This window comes from Camellia sinensis, chromosome 1 (assembly GCF_055761805.1).
Source record: "Camellia sinensis isolate YWXY chromosome 1, ASM5576180v1, whole genome shotgun sequence".
NCBI classification, from domain to species: domain Eukaryota; kingdom Viridiplantae; phylum Streptophyta; class Magnoliopsida; order Ericales; family Theaceae; genus Camellia; species Camellia sinensis.
Genome location: NC_138961.1, coordinates 33,049,521 through 33,064,724, shown reverse-complemented (window position 1 = coordinate 33,064,724; position 15,204 = coordinate 33,049,521). Strand labels below are relative to the sequence as shown.

Below are 15,204 nucleotides of genomic sequence, written 5' to 3'. Positions count from 1 at the left end.
CCTCTTCCTATCAAGCCTTGGTGACCTAGGCTTGACTTGGTTCGAAAAACTTCCAGAAGGCAGCATAGCCTCCCGGGCGCAATTGGCGGAGGCGTTCGTAACAAGGTTCAGAACGAACACCAAAACCCTGGTGAAAATTGATTAACTGCTCTCCGTCGACATGGGCGAAAAAGAGTCATTAAGATCCTACAATAGCCGCTACTGGGAGACCTTCAACCAGATTGGGAACTGCCCTACCAATCTCGCCATCGCACAGTACAAAAGAGGCCTTCCAGTCGGGAACAGACTAAGGGACTCAATCACTATGACACCGCCTCTCACGATGGAAGCCTTAATGGAGAGAGTGCACCAGCACATTCGGGTTGAAGAAGATGGCACCCGTCCTAAAGCAACGTCTAGCACGACCGCAGTACCAGATAAAAAGACCGCGGCAAAGGTCAATACGGTAGAACGTCCGAACAAAAACGGACGAGGCAGGCGGGACAACGGAAAAGACCAGGATAAAAGATGGTTGAGAATCCGCACTACCATTACCACGGTATTCAAAAAGCCAATCTACCAGATTCTAAGCGAGATACGCGATGAACCTTTCGTCAGATAGCCTGCCAAGCTAGGAGAGGCTCAGAAGGACTACGATGAAAGATCACGGTGTACCTTCCATAAAGAAAAGGGGCACCGCACTGAAAATTGTACACCATTGAGACAACATTTAGAGGAGTTGGTGGCGGCCGGTCACTTGGACAAATACATTGAAGGAGGGGTGCAGCCAGCCCTCCAGAATGACAACCACCCGAACAGAATGCCAATCGACGCCCCACCTCAAGGCTTGATAAACATAATACATGGGATATGTGAACCTGAGCGTGTATGTGAGCTCAGGGGTATGATCAAAAAGGCTAAGAACATAAGAGAGGTACTACGCGCCCAACCTACCATCAAAAAGGGGAGAACAGAGGCCACGAACGTATGTCTTTTTCAGACAAGGACTTGGAAAGAATATACTGCCCTCACAATGATGCACTGGTCGTCACTCTCCGAGTCAAGGATTTCGACGTCAAGCGGATTTTGATTAACCAAGGGAGCTCATGTGAGATAATGTACTACGACACCTTCAAACAACTAAAATTGGATGACAAAGACTTGGCACCAGCTGTGTCCCCCCTGATCGGATTCAACTCAATGCCAGAGTGGCCAGTCGGCAAGATCATCCTTCCAGTCAAGGCAGGAAACGTGACAAAACAAGTGGAATTTTGGGTGTTGAAGGTCCCTTCCACTTACAAGATAATCTTGGGAAGAACATGGCTCCATGCCATGAAATCAGTAGCATCATCCTACCATCAAGTAACGCGGTCCCCCAACGAAGCCGGAGTAATTGAAGAGGTCTTTGGAGACCAAATTATGTCCAAGCAATGCTTTGTCACGGTTAATGGCAGTCGCGCTGCCAAGGGATATGTTCATTCAATGGAAGAACCTGAGAGCAATGAACTGTTCGCAGATATCGGCAAAGCAGATGATCAAAAAGCGGTGGAAGACTTGGTAGAGGTAAGAATAGATGAAAATAACCCGGATAAGTTCTTTTTGCTCAGTTTGTCGTTATCCAGCACTGAGAGATTAGAGGTCTTGGAATTCTTGACCTCTAACATCGAAATGTTCGCCTGGACACCCTACGACATGCCAGGCATTGATCCAACCTTCATATGTCACCAACTCAATGTCCACCCATCCGCCAGACCAATCATTCAGCGCACTCGCAGATCGGCACTCCACCACGCCGAAATAGTGGCGGAAGAAGTGGGAAATCTGCTAGAGGCAGGAGCTATCAGAGAGGTGCACTACCCCAGATGGATTTCCAACACAATCGTGGTGCCAAAAAAGAATGACAAATGGCATGTCTGCGTCGACTATAAGACAGTCAACAAAGCATGCCCAAAGGACAGCTTCCCCCTACCACGGATAGATCAATTTGTAGACCTAACGGCGGGCACAATCGACTTAGCTTTCTAGATGCGTACAGAGGCTACCATCAATCGCCATGTACGAACCAGACCAGGAGGTCACGTCCTTTATAACTCCAAGAGGACTGTATTGCTACAAGGTCATGCCCTTTGGCCTAAAGAACGCAGGGGCAACATTCCAAAGAATGGTCACCAAGATGTTTGAGCCGTTGTTAGGCAGAACAATGGAAGCTTACATCGACGATATGGTGGTCAAAAGCAAGGATGAGAACGACCATCTAAGGGACCTAGGTGAGATGTTCCAGATTCTGAAGAGACACAGGTTGCGCCTTAATGCATCTAAGTGCGCGCTTGGTGTAAGATCTGGCAAATTCCTGGGCTTCCTGGTGACCAACCGGGGTAAAGAGGCAGATCCCTCCCAGATCAAAGCTATTCAGGACCTGGAGAGGCCTAACTCAGTAAAAGAAGTGCAGCATCTCACCGGCATGGCAGCCGCACTCAACCGATTCATTAGCTGGTCGTCAGACAGACTACGACCATTTTTTCTAGCATTGAAAGCCAAGTTCGAGTGGGACGAAGAATGCGACCGCGCTCTGGAAAACTTGAAGGAATACATGTCTTCTCCACCACTGCTTGTCACCCCAATACTTGGAGAAAAACTCTTCCTGTACCTGACAGTCTCTCAGCACGTAATTAGCGCAGTATTGGTCCGTGCAGAAGGAATCCAACATCTGCCCGTTTATTATGTCAGCAAAACATTGCTGGGCGCCGAAATGAAGTACTTGCCACTGGAAAAACTGGCCTTGGCCTTAATGATGGCCTCAAGGAAGTTGTCGTACTACTTCCACGCCCACACCATAGTCGTCCTCACAGCTTTCCCATTAAAAGCTTTGTTTGAGAGGGCAAACTTTTCTGGGCGAATCTTGAAGTGGGCAGTAGAGTTGGGACAATTCGACATCAAGTTCCAACCCTGAACCGCAATAAAGGCCCAAGCTTTGGCAGACTTTGTCGCAGAATTTACTCCTGGAAGTCATCATATCTGCCTAGTTGACCTGACTAATACAACCAAACTAAGGATGGAAGTTGACGCCGGAATAGCACAACCCCTGGTGCAGGATACTCAGTCGGACCCCAAGGCAGACCAGAGTAAAGAGAGCAAGGTAGAAGCGAACCATGCTACACCAAGCCAAGTCTCACCAACAAATAAAGGCTTGGTTCAATCAGCTAGCGAGGGGCAGACAGCAAGTATGGACCTTGAAGAAAACACTGGCGACATTCTTGACCCCACGGCATCATCTGATCCCTCCACTTGCTGGAAATTGTTCGTCAGAGAGATGTGAAAGCTCTTTGTAGATGGAGCATCCAACCGGCATGGTGCAGGACTTGGCATAGTCCTCATCTCACCAGACGGCGTGGTTGTGGATGGAGCATCCAACCTTGGATTCCCAGCATCAAACAACGAAGCGGAGTATGAAACGCTTCTTGCAGGTCTCAAATTAGCATCCTACATGAAGGCCACCGAACTAATGGTTTACAGCGACTCACAGCTGGTGGTAAACCAAATTTCAGGCGACTACGAGGCAAAGGATGACAGGATGACTAAGTATCAAGACTTAGTCAGAAAAGAGATCAAGAAATTTGAAGTAGTTAGGATAGAACAGATTGGCAGGGAGGAAAACAGCAGAGCAGACGAACTAGCAGGCTTTGCTTCAATGGCAGATACATCCATCCCTCATCCGTTGTTAATTGACTACTTACCAAGACCAAGCATTGAAGACCCCGAAGCAGAAGAGGTATGTTGCGCCGAACTAGACCCCTCATGGATGGATCTCATCATACTATTCTTAAAAGATGGCATCTTACCAGAAGAAAAGAAAGAAGCCAACAAAATTAGGGCAAAGTCACAGTGATTTTGGCTCTCCCCATCTATGGTATTGTACAAAAAGTCATTCACAGGACCTTATCTAAAGTGTGTCCACCCCAATAAAGTGGAAGCATTCTTGTTTAAGATACACGAAGGCATGTGCGGAACCCACCAAGGAGGAAGCTCGTTAGCCTACAGAGCCATTTCACAAGGATACTGGTGGCTATACATGCAAGCAGACTCGGAGAAATATGTGAAGAAGTGCGAGAAATGTCAGAAGTTCGCACACCAAATACATCAGCCGGCCAGAGAACTCCTACCATTGACCAGCCCATGGCCCTTTGCAATGTGGGGCTTGGACATAGTAGGACCACTTCCAACAGCACCCGAAAACAAGAAGTTCTTTCTCGCAACAACAGACTACTTCACAAAGTGGGTGAAAGCAGAAGCATTGGCATCAATCAAGGAAAAAGATGTGAAGAAGTTCGTCTGGTAGAATATCATTACTCGATTCGGCATACCTAAAGCCCTAATATCAGACAACGGCACCCAGTTTGATGGTAGAATCTTTAGAGGCTTTTGTGAAGAATACAAGATAGAATTCTATAATTCTACACCGGCATATCCCCAAGCCAACGGCCAGGCGGAAGCGTCAAACAAGGTCATCTTGGATGGACTGAAGAAAAGGTTAGAAAGAGCAAAAGGAAAATGGGCTGAAGAGCTTCCTCATGTTTTATGGGCTTACCGCACCACACCTCGACGATCAACAAGAGAAACACCATTCTCCTTAGCCTATGGCATGGAAGCAGTAATCTCGCTGGAAGTTGGCCTCCCCATAATTAGAAGCAAAAATTTTGATCCAGACTTGAATGGAGAAGCCATAGCATTGAAGCTCGACCTCGCCGAAGAAAGAAGAGAAAAAGCACTGGTTCACATTGCCTTATACCAACAAGAGTTATCTAGGAAATACAACAAGACCATACATCCAAGACAATTCATAATCGGAGATTGGGTATTGCGCAAAGTAATGGGAAACACCTTGGTCCCAGGAGATAGCAAATTAGGGCCTAATTGGGAAGGACCTTACAAAGTGGTCGGATTAGCAGGAAAAGGTGCTTACCACTTGGAAGACGAAGATAGCAAAGCAATTCCCAGACCATGGAACACTGCCAATCTCAAACTATTTTATTTTTAGCTTTACTTTAAAATACTTGTAATTTTTCTTTTCCCCAATAAAGCAAGTAGTTTTCTTTTCAGCATCAGTGTTTTTGTTCTGTAAAAATTGTTTTAGTAGGCTAGGGGCATTGAAAGAATGGTTGGCTAGAAAAATCAACACCCTTCCTAAGCCCAGGATAAGGATCCAGGCTGCAGGACGTTTGGTCGGAATAACCAAACACTTTACTTTAGGTTGGCCGGAAAAACCAATCTAAAGGTTGGCTAGAAAAACCAATACCCCTCCTAAGCCCAGAATAAGGATCCAGGCTGCAGGACGTTTGGTCGGAATAACCAAACACTTTACTCTGGATTGGCTGGAAAAAACCAATCTAAAGGTTGGCTGGAAAAACCAACACCCCTCCTAAGCCCAGGATAAGGATCCAGGCTGCAGGACGTTTGGTCAGAATAACCAAACACTTTACTCCGGGTTGGCTGGAAAAAACCAATCTAGAGATTGGCTGGATTAAACCAACTCTTAGTACTCTTCAGCCGAGGTAAGGATCTCGGCTAAAGAGTAGTTGGCTGGATTAAACCAACTCTTAGTACTCTTCAGCCGAAGTAAGGATCTCGGCTAAAGAGTAGTTGGCTGGATTAAACCAACTCTTGGTACTCTTCAGCCGAAGTAAGGATCTCGGCTAAAGAGTGGTTGGCTGGATTAAACCAACTCTTAGTACTCTTCAGCCGAGGTAAGGATCTCGGCTAAAGAGTGGTTGGCTGGATTAAACCAACTCTTAGCACTCTTCAGCCGAAGTAAGGATCTTGGCTAAAGAGTGGTTGGCTGGATTAAACCAACTCTTAGTACACTTCAGCCGAGGTAAGGATCTCAGCTAAAGAGTGGTTAGCTGGATTAAACCAACTCTTAGTACTCTTCAGCCGAAGTAAGGATCTCGGCTAAAGAGTGGTTGGCTAGATTAAACCAACTCTTAGTACTCTTCAGCCGAGGTAAGGATCTCGGCTAAAGAGTGGTTGGCAGGTATATCCAGTTAGTCTGCAAAGTTAAGACCGGGATAAATAAATCTCGGCTAGAGAATGGTCTACTTCATTCAAATTGTAATAAGAAAGCAAGTACAAGCAGGGAAGTAAACCGAAAAAAAAAAAAGTTAGAACAAAAGAAGATTTTCATTGGCAAGTTCAATGCAAATACAAAGGAGGGGCCGCAGCCCGGTTACAATTTGTGTCCAACAAAGAAAAGAAGAAAATACTGAAATCAAGCAACAAAAGGAGAAACAGTCAAGCAAACAGATCATCAAGATCAGCATCAAGTTCAACCCGGAGCCCGGTTTCATTCGGGAGCACGGTCTCGGTTGGGAGTGCGGTTTCAGTAGGCAGCTCATCAGTTAGATCTTCCATCACTGGCTCCAACCGAGCTGACTGATTGACAGGCTCATTGACGACCGGGGTATCATTAGGCATGGTCTCTTCTTCGTCATCAGAATCTTCAAGAAATTGTTGCTGTAGGGCAGCAGCATATTCCGTCATGGAGCTCGATATAAAGTATGCAGGAGCGTTGAAGACCTCAGTCTCTGGATCGTGACCGTGCTGCACTACAACCGCCCTCCAACCGCATTTGAAGAAGAGATCCTTGGCAGCTTCATATTGTTTAATGTAAGTCGCCTCCCCCTCCTTGTAACCCCAGAGCTCGGCGTCATCCACACTCTTCTTTAGCTTTTCGATCTCGACGTTCTTTTTGCCTTCAAGCTTCGCCAGCTCCCGCAGATATTTGTCTTTCATCTCGGCTGCAGCCTTTTGTTTGTCTGCTTCAGCCGAGTTAACAAGACCAGTCAGACGACCGTTCTTAGTTTTTAGCTCGGCTATTTGCTTCCTGGCTTCTTCTAGCTCGGTTGTTTTCTCGGTTACTTCGGTCATGGCTTGCCTTGCTGTCTTACGAAGCTCCAGCACGCCCTTATGAGCAATGTGGTTCTTTTGCATGGCCTGAAAAAGAATGGGAAGAGACTTGTAGTAAAACCGAATAGAAAGTCGCGCAACTTAGAAAAAACAGCAAAGGAAGCTACTTACAAGCACCATGGATTTTGTGGCCGAACGGATGGCCTTTAGCTCGGTCAAATTTTTATGATGCTCCATGTCTGCTGGTAGGCAAACACTCTTGGCAAGATTGAATGCCATTAAGTGATCTTTTTCAGCGACCACTGAGTCAGTGTCCTGAATAGCTCGGTTCTGAAAAGTGATTTTGGGTACCCACTTGGAGGAGCTAGCCCGGTCGGAATGCTCCGGTTGCGAGCTCGGTGGAGGGCTTGGTGGAAGAAGGGTTTTGTCTTCATCAACTAGACGTTGCTCGGTTTGGGTAGTCCGGGCACGCTTGCTTGGGCGAGATGAGGAAGGTTGTTGAGATGGAAGGGCCACCATGGTCTCCTGAGCCTGGTTGGACGGTGGTACCTCGGCTCGGTTGGTTTCGGTTAGGAGGGCCCTTACTCTGTTCCTCTTTGCCATCTCTTTTTCGACAGTAGTTTGGACCAAGTTGATCTCAGGCAAGGATGGATCCGGTTCTGGAGAGGCTTCCAGCAAGAAATCGATTACTCTGACTTTTCATCGGTTGCTATATCTATACGTCGACTCAAAATTCAGTAGTTTGGCCCAACTTCTTTCAAGGTATCGTAGTGCGGCGCGAAGAGTGTTTAGATTAGGGTAACTGTATAGAGACTTAAGGTAGGCCGAATCTGCATAAAGAGTACAAACTGTCAGTTCGGTTCAGGAACAGAAAACTGAAATAAAGAGAGGTATACAAAGAAGCCGAGGTAATTATACCAGGGGTTCCTTTCTTCCAGTTTATACTACGGCCTGGAATCTGGGCTTGGAGGTCTTCAAAATTCCCAGATACCCAGAAAAAATCATCATCGTTCAAATCTTTATCCGATGTGTCCTTTATTATTTTCTCTCGACGGCGGCGTATTCTTAGATAATAGACCCAACCATCTTCTTTTGATCCTATGGAATATTTATGGAAGAGTTCGGCTAAGCCGAGGTTAATGCCAGCTCGGCGGTTTAGTTCGGTTATACCATTAATTATGCAGTATGAATTTGTGGAAAGTTGGGTGGGGCATATCCTAGTTTGCCTAAGGAATTTACAAAGTAAAGGCTGTACAGGGAAACGTAAACCGCACTCCACAATGGAAATAACGTTAAAGTGGACAAAACCTTGTTTTCCCCAGGGGATGGTGTCTAGCTCGGCTAAAGAAAGGTGGCATCATCTGGGATTTGGTAGTCCTTGCGAAATTCAGCTATTGCACCAAGAGAGTTAACTAAAAACCTATACTTTCCCATTTATGGTCTAAGTTATGAATAAATTATACTTGAATGTTAGCTCGGTCGAAGGATGATGCCGAGTAGCTCGGTTGAGTGCTCAAAGGAGTACCTAGGCAACTTAAGTCTGCAAAGTGAAGAACAAAGGTGTTAAGCACAGATCATTGGACCGTGCTAAAAGAAACACAAGCAAGTTAAATGAAGTCCTAGCTCGGCTGTGAGAATTACTTCGTGTCTTAGCACGGTTAAAGGAAGGGGTCTGTTAGCTCGGTGTGATCAAGGGTTTTGTTAGCCCGGTTGAGCCTATAGGGGCAGCATTCTTAGTACGGTCTGAACTAAGAAAGCTGGTTTAGCCCCAAGTTGTAGCTCAGTCGTGGTTGAGACTTTCAAGCACACTTGCGCAGACTTAGTACGGTTTGTTAGCCCGGCTAAGTTGAAACAAAAGATGGTTTGACTTGTTGAAACTACGGGTATGTGAAATGTTAGTTGGGTTGGATAGTCTGGCTAGATGGACAGCAACTACAAACAACTTCCTAGTTCGATTACATGTGATTTTGGGATCAAACCCAGTGTTTCTACAGATTGTTTCGTGAGTTCAAGTTGTTCTATTGCTAAGTTTTTTCCAGAAAAATGCATGACCAAGCAGAAAATGTGTTTTACAAAAAGACAAAACAATATGCTGTGGATTGTAAAAAAAACAAAAACAAAACAGATTTGAGTAGCTTACCAGGTCAAGAGGAGGAAACTGAAGATGGAAGCAAAGACAGAGAAGAACACGAACTCAACAAGCTCAGGGTCGAGGAATGTCAGAGACTCGCAAGAGAGAGAAGTTGAATAGTAAAGTGAATGATTCAAAGCATTAGGGCTTGTTTTGTGAAAAGAGAAGGGAAAAAGGCGGGAACTGTTCAAAAAACACGAGGTACAAAGACGGCGTGACAGCTACCTTTAGCCAATAAGACCATGCCGCGTGTCCTTGGAATAAGAAGCGATTCAGTCTCTGTGATTGAAGAGACGTTTTGACCGGGCAGGTAAATCCGGCGTAAATTTAGCTCGGCTAGAAAAGCTAAAAGAGTTTTTTAGCTTGGTCGGAAAGGCTAAAGAAGTTTTTAGCTCGGATGGTAGACAAGGTAATCCCTATCATGCTGCGCAGATGGAATTAAGGGCAATTGAAAGGGTAATTTATATGAAAATTGGGCCGAGCTGGGCAATGGGCCGTTATGGGCCACAATACAAAGGGCTGAGTAAAGAGGCTTTGAAGTTAGTCCGGTCCTAGAGCCTTGATGATTAGTCCGGTCCCAGAGAGCCTATTGTTATTATCGGTCCAGGAGAGTACTGTGGATTGTTCGATCGCCCGAGTTAGCTCGGTCGTGGCATGGTGCAGCTAGCTCGGTCAGACCTAGCTAATTGTTAAGCATGGTCTAAACTAACATTATGGTTAGCACGGTTTGTGCAGGTAGAACCGAGGTAAGAGCAGTGAAAGGAAGAATCGAACTAAGTATAGTTCGGTCTAGTCTGCGACTTAGCATAGCCATGTTTACCTCGGTCACAGAATTCCGACCATGGTAAAACCATCTCACTTGGTTTGTGCAGTGAAGGGGGTGTTGAAAGATAAGCATTATCTTTCAGGAATATGAATCCTAGGAGGACTCTATATGGAGGAGTAAAAGTCCTACTAGGATTATGCCACACGGAACCTACAAAAGCTCATAAACATCACCTACGGAGAGGTAACACAACTTTGATTCTCGAATACACAGAGCTTTTGTCTATTTGTCTATTTTGCTGACTTAGGCATCAGAGAGGTATCCGGCACACACCTCCCGGCTAGCTCACATTTGTGTTTTCAGGGAGTAAAGCGACGTCGTACGGAGGAGCGCAGATTTGATCAACAGGATTATACGAGAAGGTTTATTTCTTTCCCATACAGTCATATTATTCCCCATTACAAAGCTCTTCTGCTTTTTGTTTGAGGCTGACAAATATTTTTGTGACCATATATTATCAGTTCTTTGTTTCTCTCAGAGCTAAGGCTCGATTTCTCATGTTGCCCTTGTCTGATTCATCTTCCTCCACTTTGTCCACCTTCTCAGGTGGCGTCTCTTTGTTATGTTGCTCTTCTTTTACAACTTTTTCATCTTGCTGAGGTGGCAGTCTCATTGGGCACCGGTGGTCGGGACAGTGCATCAGGCCCTGCCAGCTCGAGATCTGACATCAACAGTGATTTATTCCCTACGTCATCATTTTCTGGTTTTATCTCATCAATCTCTACTTTGTCTTTTTGCTCCGAGTTTTCCATATTGTCTTTATCCAGAACAGCTATCTCCACATCTGCCATTTCTAATTCCGTAGCAACTGCCACTCCTTTACTTGTCACGACTCAATCCTAGGGACTTAAAGTTGGAATCACAACTTACTAATTAATTCTAATCTTAAAAAATTAAGTGACACAGGCAAAGGCAAAATAAAAGTAAAAAAAAAAGTTAAATGCAAAAAATTAATTCCATTCTATTATTTGATAAAAGAAAATACATATACAGGACTTTTATTTATGTTTTTATTATGCAGTGACTGGCCCTCAGTAAAAAAATAAAAAATAAAAAAAATATAACAAAATAATGGATCAACATCAATTCTTGTTCAGGTTCCACTACATGAGGTTACGGGTCTTCCTTACATCTCGTCACCTAAAAGGGTAACTGCTATAAGCACACAGTAGAGTGAGAAATATTATGCCGAGAGTATAGGGAATACAAAATAACCATGGATAGTTAGTTAGGTTAAAATATTTACGTAACTCAATTTGAATAAACAAATTATTCAAAGTGGCAGACACTAGAATACAAAAATTACGTAAATAAATAACCATAACTACGATACAGAACAAAACAGAATAGCGGTCACAGAAGTGACGGTCAGAATAGAGGTCAATGGATCCATGACAAACAAAAGGCCACAAAGTAGCCAAATAAGGCCAATGGTTATTTAAGTCCCCCAAAGCGTGGGACTCCCGTGATAGTACTTACAAAATATAATTGTTTATAAGGTCATAGTCAAATATTTTTAAAAATTTTATCAAATATATCAATGGGTTTCATTTTAAACAAATAGAGTTCAGAAATTAATTCACGAAATTGAAATATTAATATATTTTATAAAATATAACTTGTATAAAATAAATTATAGTAAGTCAAAACATACGTAAAATATATTATGGTGACTCAAGGTATGATGTAACTCACCTTAAGATTAAGTCTTACTAATTCCTTCCTATTTCCGTTGGTTTTCGGCCCTTCCCTTGCTCTCTATTTTTTTTTTTTTTTGCTGATTATTTCTTTTTTTCTTTTTCTTTTTTCTTCCTTGTTTTTCCGTTTGTACTCACTTCACATTACCTCCCCCATTTTTATACACATAACTTAGGTGATGACTCATCCTATCTAATGGCCCTAAGGTGATGAATCACCTCCCCTCCCTAATCCTAGGTGGTGCAGATGGCTCCCACTCCTTCATCTCAGCAGATTTGCAATATTTGTAATTAATGGTACTTAATTTGCTTAATTATATCTACACATGCCAATCTTCTCACATTAATTAGTGATTAACTTAGCCCCCAAATAAATCTCTTCATCATATATTTGATAACCACAATGGCAAATTAATTTACATAGCTCATATAACTTGTTTATTTTATTATTTCCATTATTATTGTTCTTCTTATTATTATTATCATTAATTGTGGTTGGTTGTGGTATTAATTAAATATTTAGGGTGTCACATTTCTCCCCTCTTAAATAGAAGTTTGCCCCCAAACTTGACGTACCTTAATTTTCGAAGAGGTATGGGTATTTAGCTCACATTTGACTTTCCGTTTCCTACGTAGCTTCTTTGATATGATGATTTCACCATAAAACTTTTACCAACGGTATGGTCTTGTTTTGGAGAACTTGATTACGACGATCGAGAATCAACACTGGTTGCTCTTCATAAGAGAGATCCTCTCTAACTTCCAGGTTTTCATAATCAATAATATGTTCTGGATCTCGAAGATACCGCTGAAGCATTGAAACATGAAACACATTGTGGACATTGGATAGTTCAAGTGGTAGTGCAAGGCGATAGGCTATAGGACCAATCCTTTCCAGTATCTCGAATGGCCCGATGTAACGTGGGTTTAACTTTCCTTACTTTCCAAATCAGGTAACTCCTCTTGTTGGTGAGATCTTAAGGAACACATGATCTCCTATTTGAAATTCCAAGTTCCGTCTCCATGTATCTGTATAGCTTTTCTGGCAACTCTAAGCAGTGCAAATTCACTGTTGGATGAGTTGGATTTTCTCACTTGTGACTTGCACGATCTCGGGTCCTAACAGTTTCCTATCCCCGACTTTCGTCCAACACAGAGGTGATCGACATCTCCTTCCATACAGAGCTTCGTACAGTGCTATTCCAATGCTTGCTTGGTAGCTATTGTTATAGGTGAATTTCACTAAAGGTAAGTGCTCATCCCAGTTACCTTTGAAGTCCAACACGCATACACGTAACATGTCTTCCAACGTTTGGATTTTTCTTTCGGATTGCTCATCAGTTTGTGGGTGATAAGTAGTGCTAAACTTTAGTGTGGTTCCCAAAGCTTCTTGAAATTTGTTCCAAAAATGAGACACGAAACGGGGGTCTCGGTCAGACGCGATTGAAACTAGGGTACCATGCAAACGAATAATTTCCTTGATGTATAAAGTGGCAAACTTATTAAGGGAGTACATGATTTTGATTGGCAGAAAATGTACTGACTTCGTTAATCGGTCTACTATAACCTTTATTGCATCATTCTTCAAAAATAACTGTGGTAGCCCGGCCACGAAGTCCATAGTAATGTGCTCCTATTTTTATTCAGGAATAGAGAGTGGTTGCAGCATTCCTGCAAGTCTCTGATGTTCTGCTTTAACACGCTAACAATGTAGACATTTGGAGACATGGCTTGCTATGTCTTTTTTCATTCTTGTCCACCAGTAGTATTCCTTTAGATCATGGTACATCTTTGTGTTGCCAGGGTGGACTGCAAATCTCGAGCTGTGAGCTTCCACCAATATCTTCTTCTTAAGTTCCGAAATGTCAGGTACACAAATGCGATTCCAAAATTTTAGTATCCCATTGCTTATAGTGAAATCAAGATTAGGCGTACTCCTTTGCTTCTCATACTTTCTCTTCAAAAGTTTATCTTCACATTGGTGCACTTTAATTTCTTTAATCAATGCGGGTTCCATGGTTATATTGGCAAGCAGTCCATTGATCTTGCGGGAATTGATCTTGCGGGAAATGAGAGTACACGCCAAATTTTTGGTCATCTTTCGGCTCAGTGCGTCTACCGCCACGTTAGCTTTGCCTAGATGGTAACGGATTTCTACATCATAGTCTTTCATAAATTCTAGCTACCGTCATTGCCTCATATTCAGTTCCTTCTGTGTGAACAGATATTTAAGACTCTGGTGATCAATGTAAATTTCGCAAGTTGCACCGTAGAGATAATGACGCCAGATCTTGAAGGCGAAGACCACCGCAGCTAATTCTAGATCATGAGTTGGGTAGTTTTTCTCATGAGTCTTTAGTTGGCATGAGGCATAAGCAATGACTTTTCCATTTTGCATAAGAACACAACCCAAACCATTGTATGAGGCATCATTATAAATTACAAACCCATCTACTCCTATAGGGAGTGCTATTATAGGAGCAGACACAAGTTAACTTTTTAATTCTTGAAAGCAACGCTCCTGTTTGTCAATCCATTCAAAGGGTGTGTTCTTCTGAGTTAGCTGGGTCAAGGGTGATGTTATCTTTGAGAAATCTTGCACGAAACATCGGTAATAGCCAGCTAGACCCAAGAAACTTTGAATTTCTGACACATTAATAGGTCGTGACCAATCTACAATTGATGTAACTTTCTGGAGGTCAACTGAGATGCCATCTTTGTTAATGACGTAACCGAGGAAGTGTACACTAGTGATCCAGAATTCACATTTCTACAACTTGGCATAAAGTTTGTGATCACGTAGTGTTTGTAGAACCGTTCGTAAGTGCTGCTCATGGTCTTTCGGTGACTTAGAGTATATGAGAATGTCGTCAATGAAGACGATGACGAACTCATCAAGATAGGGTTTGAACACTCGATTCATGAGGTCAATGATGGCTGTTGGGGCATTTGTGATGCCAAAATGGCATGATGAGAAACTCGTAGTGCCCATAACGGGTTCTGAAGGTAGTCTTTTCGATGCTTTCCGTTTTGACTTTTAGTTGATGGTAGCCAGAACGCAAGTCAATTTTCAAGAATACTTGGGAGCTTTGTAGTTAATCGAACAAGTCATCAATTCATGGCAAGGGGTACCGATTCTTGATGGTGACTTTGTTCAGCTTTCGGTAATCAACACATAACCTCATCGTGCCATTTTTTTTCTTTACGAATAGTACTGGAGCTCCCCAGGGTAAGGTACTAGGTCGAATGAAACCTTTGTCCAAGATTTCCTGGAGTTAAGTCTTCAATTCTTTAAATTCCATCATTGACATGCGGTAAAGGGCTTTTGATACTGGTTGGGTACCAGGTTGAGTTTCAATGATGAATTCGATTTCCTGGTCAACCGGGGTACCAGGTAGATATTCAAGAAAGACATCCGGGAATTCTCGTACTACGGGGATTGCATCAACGGTGGGCGCCTCTTTTTGTGTATCAATCACATAACAAATATAACTACCACAACCCTTTCTTAGAAGTCATTGGGCTATCATGGAGGATATAATATAGGGAGGGTTGGAAACTCCAGTCCCATCAAAGACAAGCTCGGGTTGGTTTGGTAACCTGAAGGAGACCTTTTTGGCTTTACAATCAATAGAGGCGTGGTTGACAGCCAGCCAATCCATACCTAAGAT

The 15,204-nt window shown here is 43.3% G+C and overlaps 1 pseudogene; it reads right to left on the bottom strand.

Annotated features, from left to right (window-relative positions):
* Positions 1-3,355: 3,355 nt before the first annotated feature.
* The window catches only part of LOC145790401 (uncharacterized), a 40,574-nt pseudogene continuing 28,725 nt past the window's right edge, over positions 3,356-15,204 (bottom strand).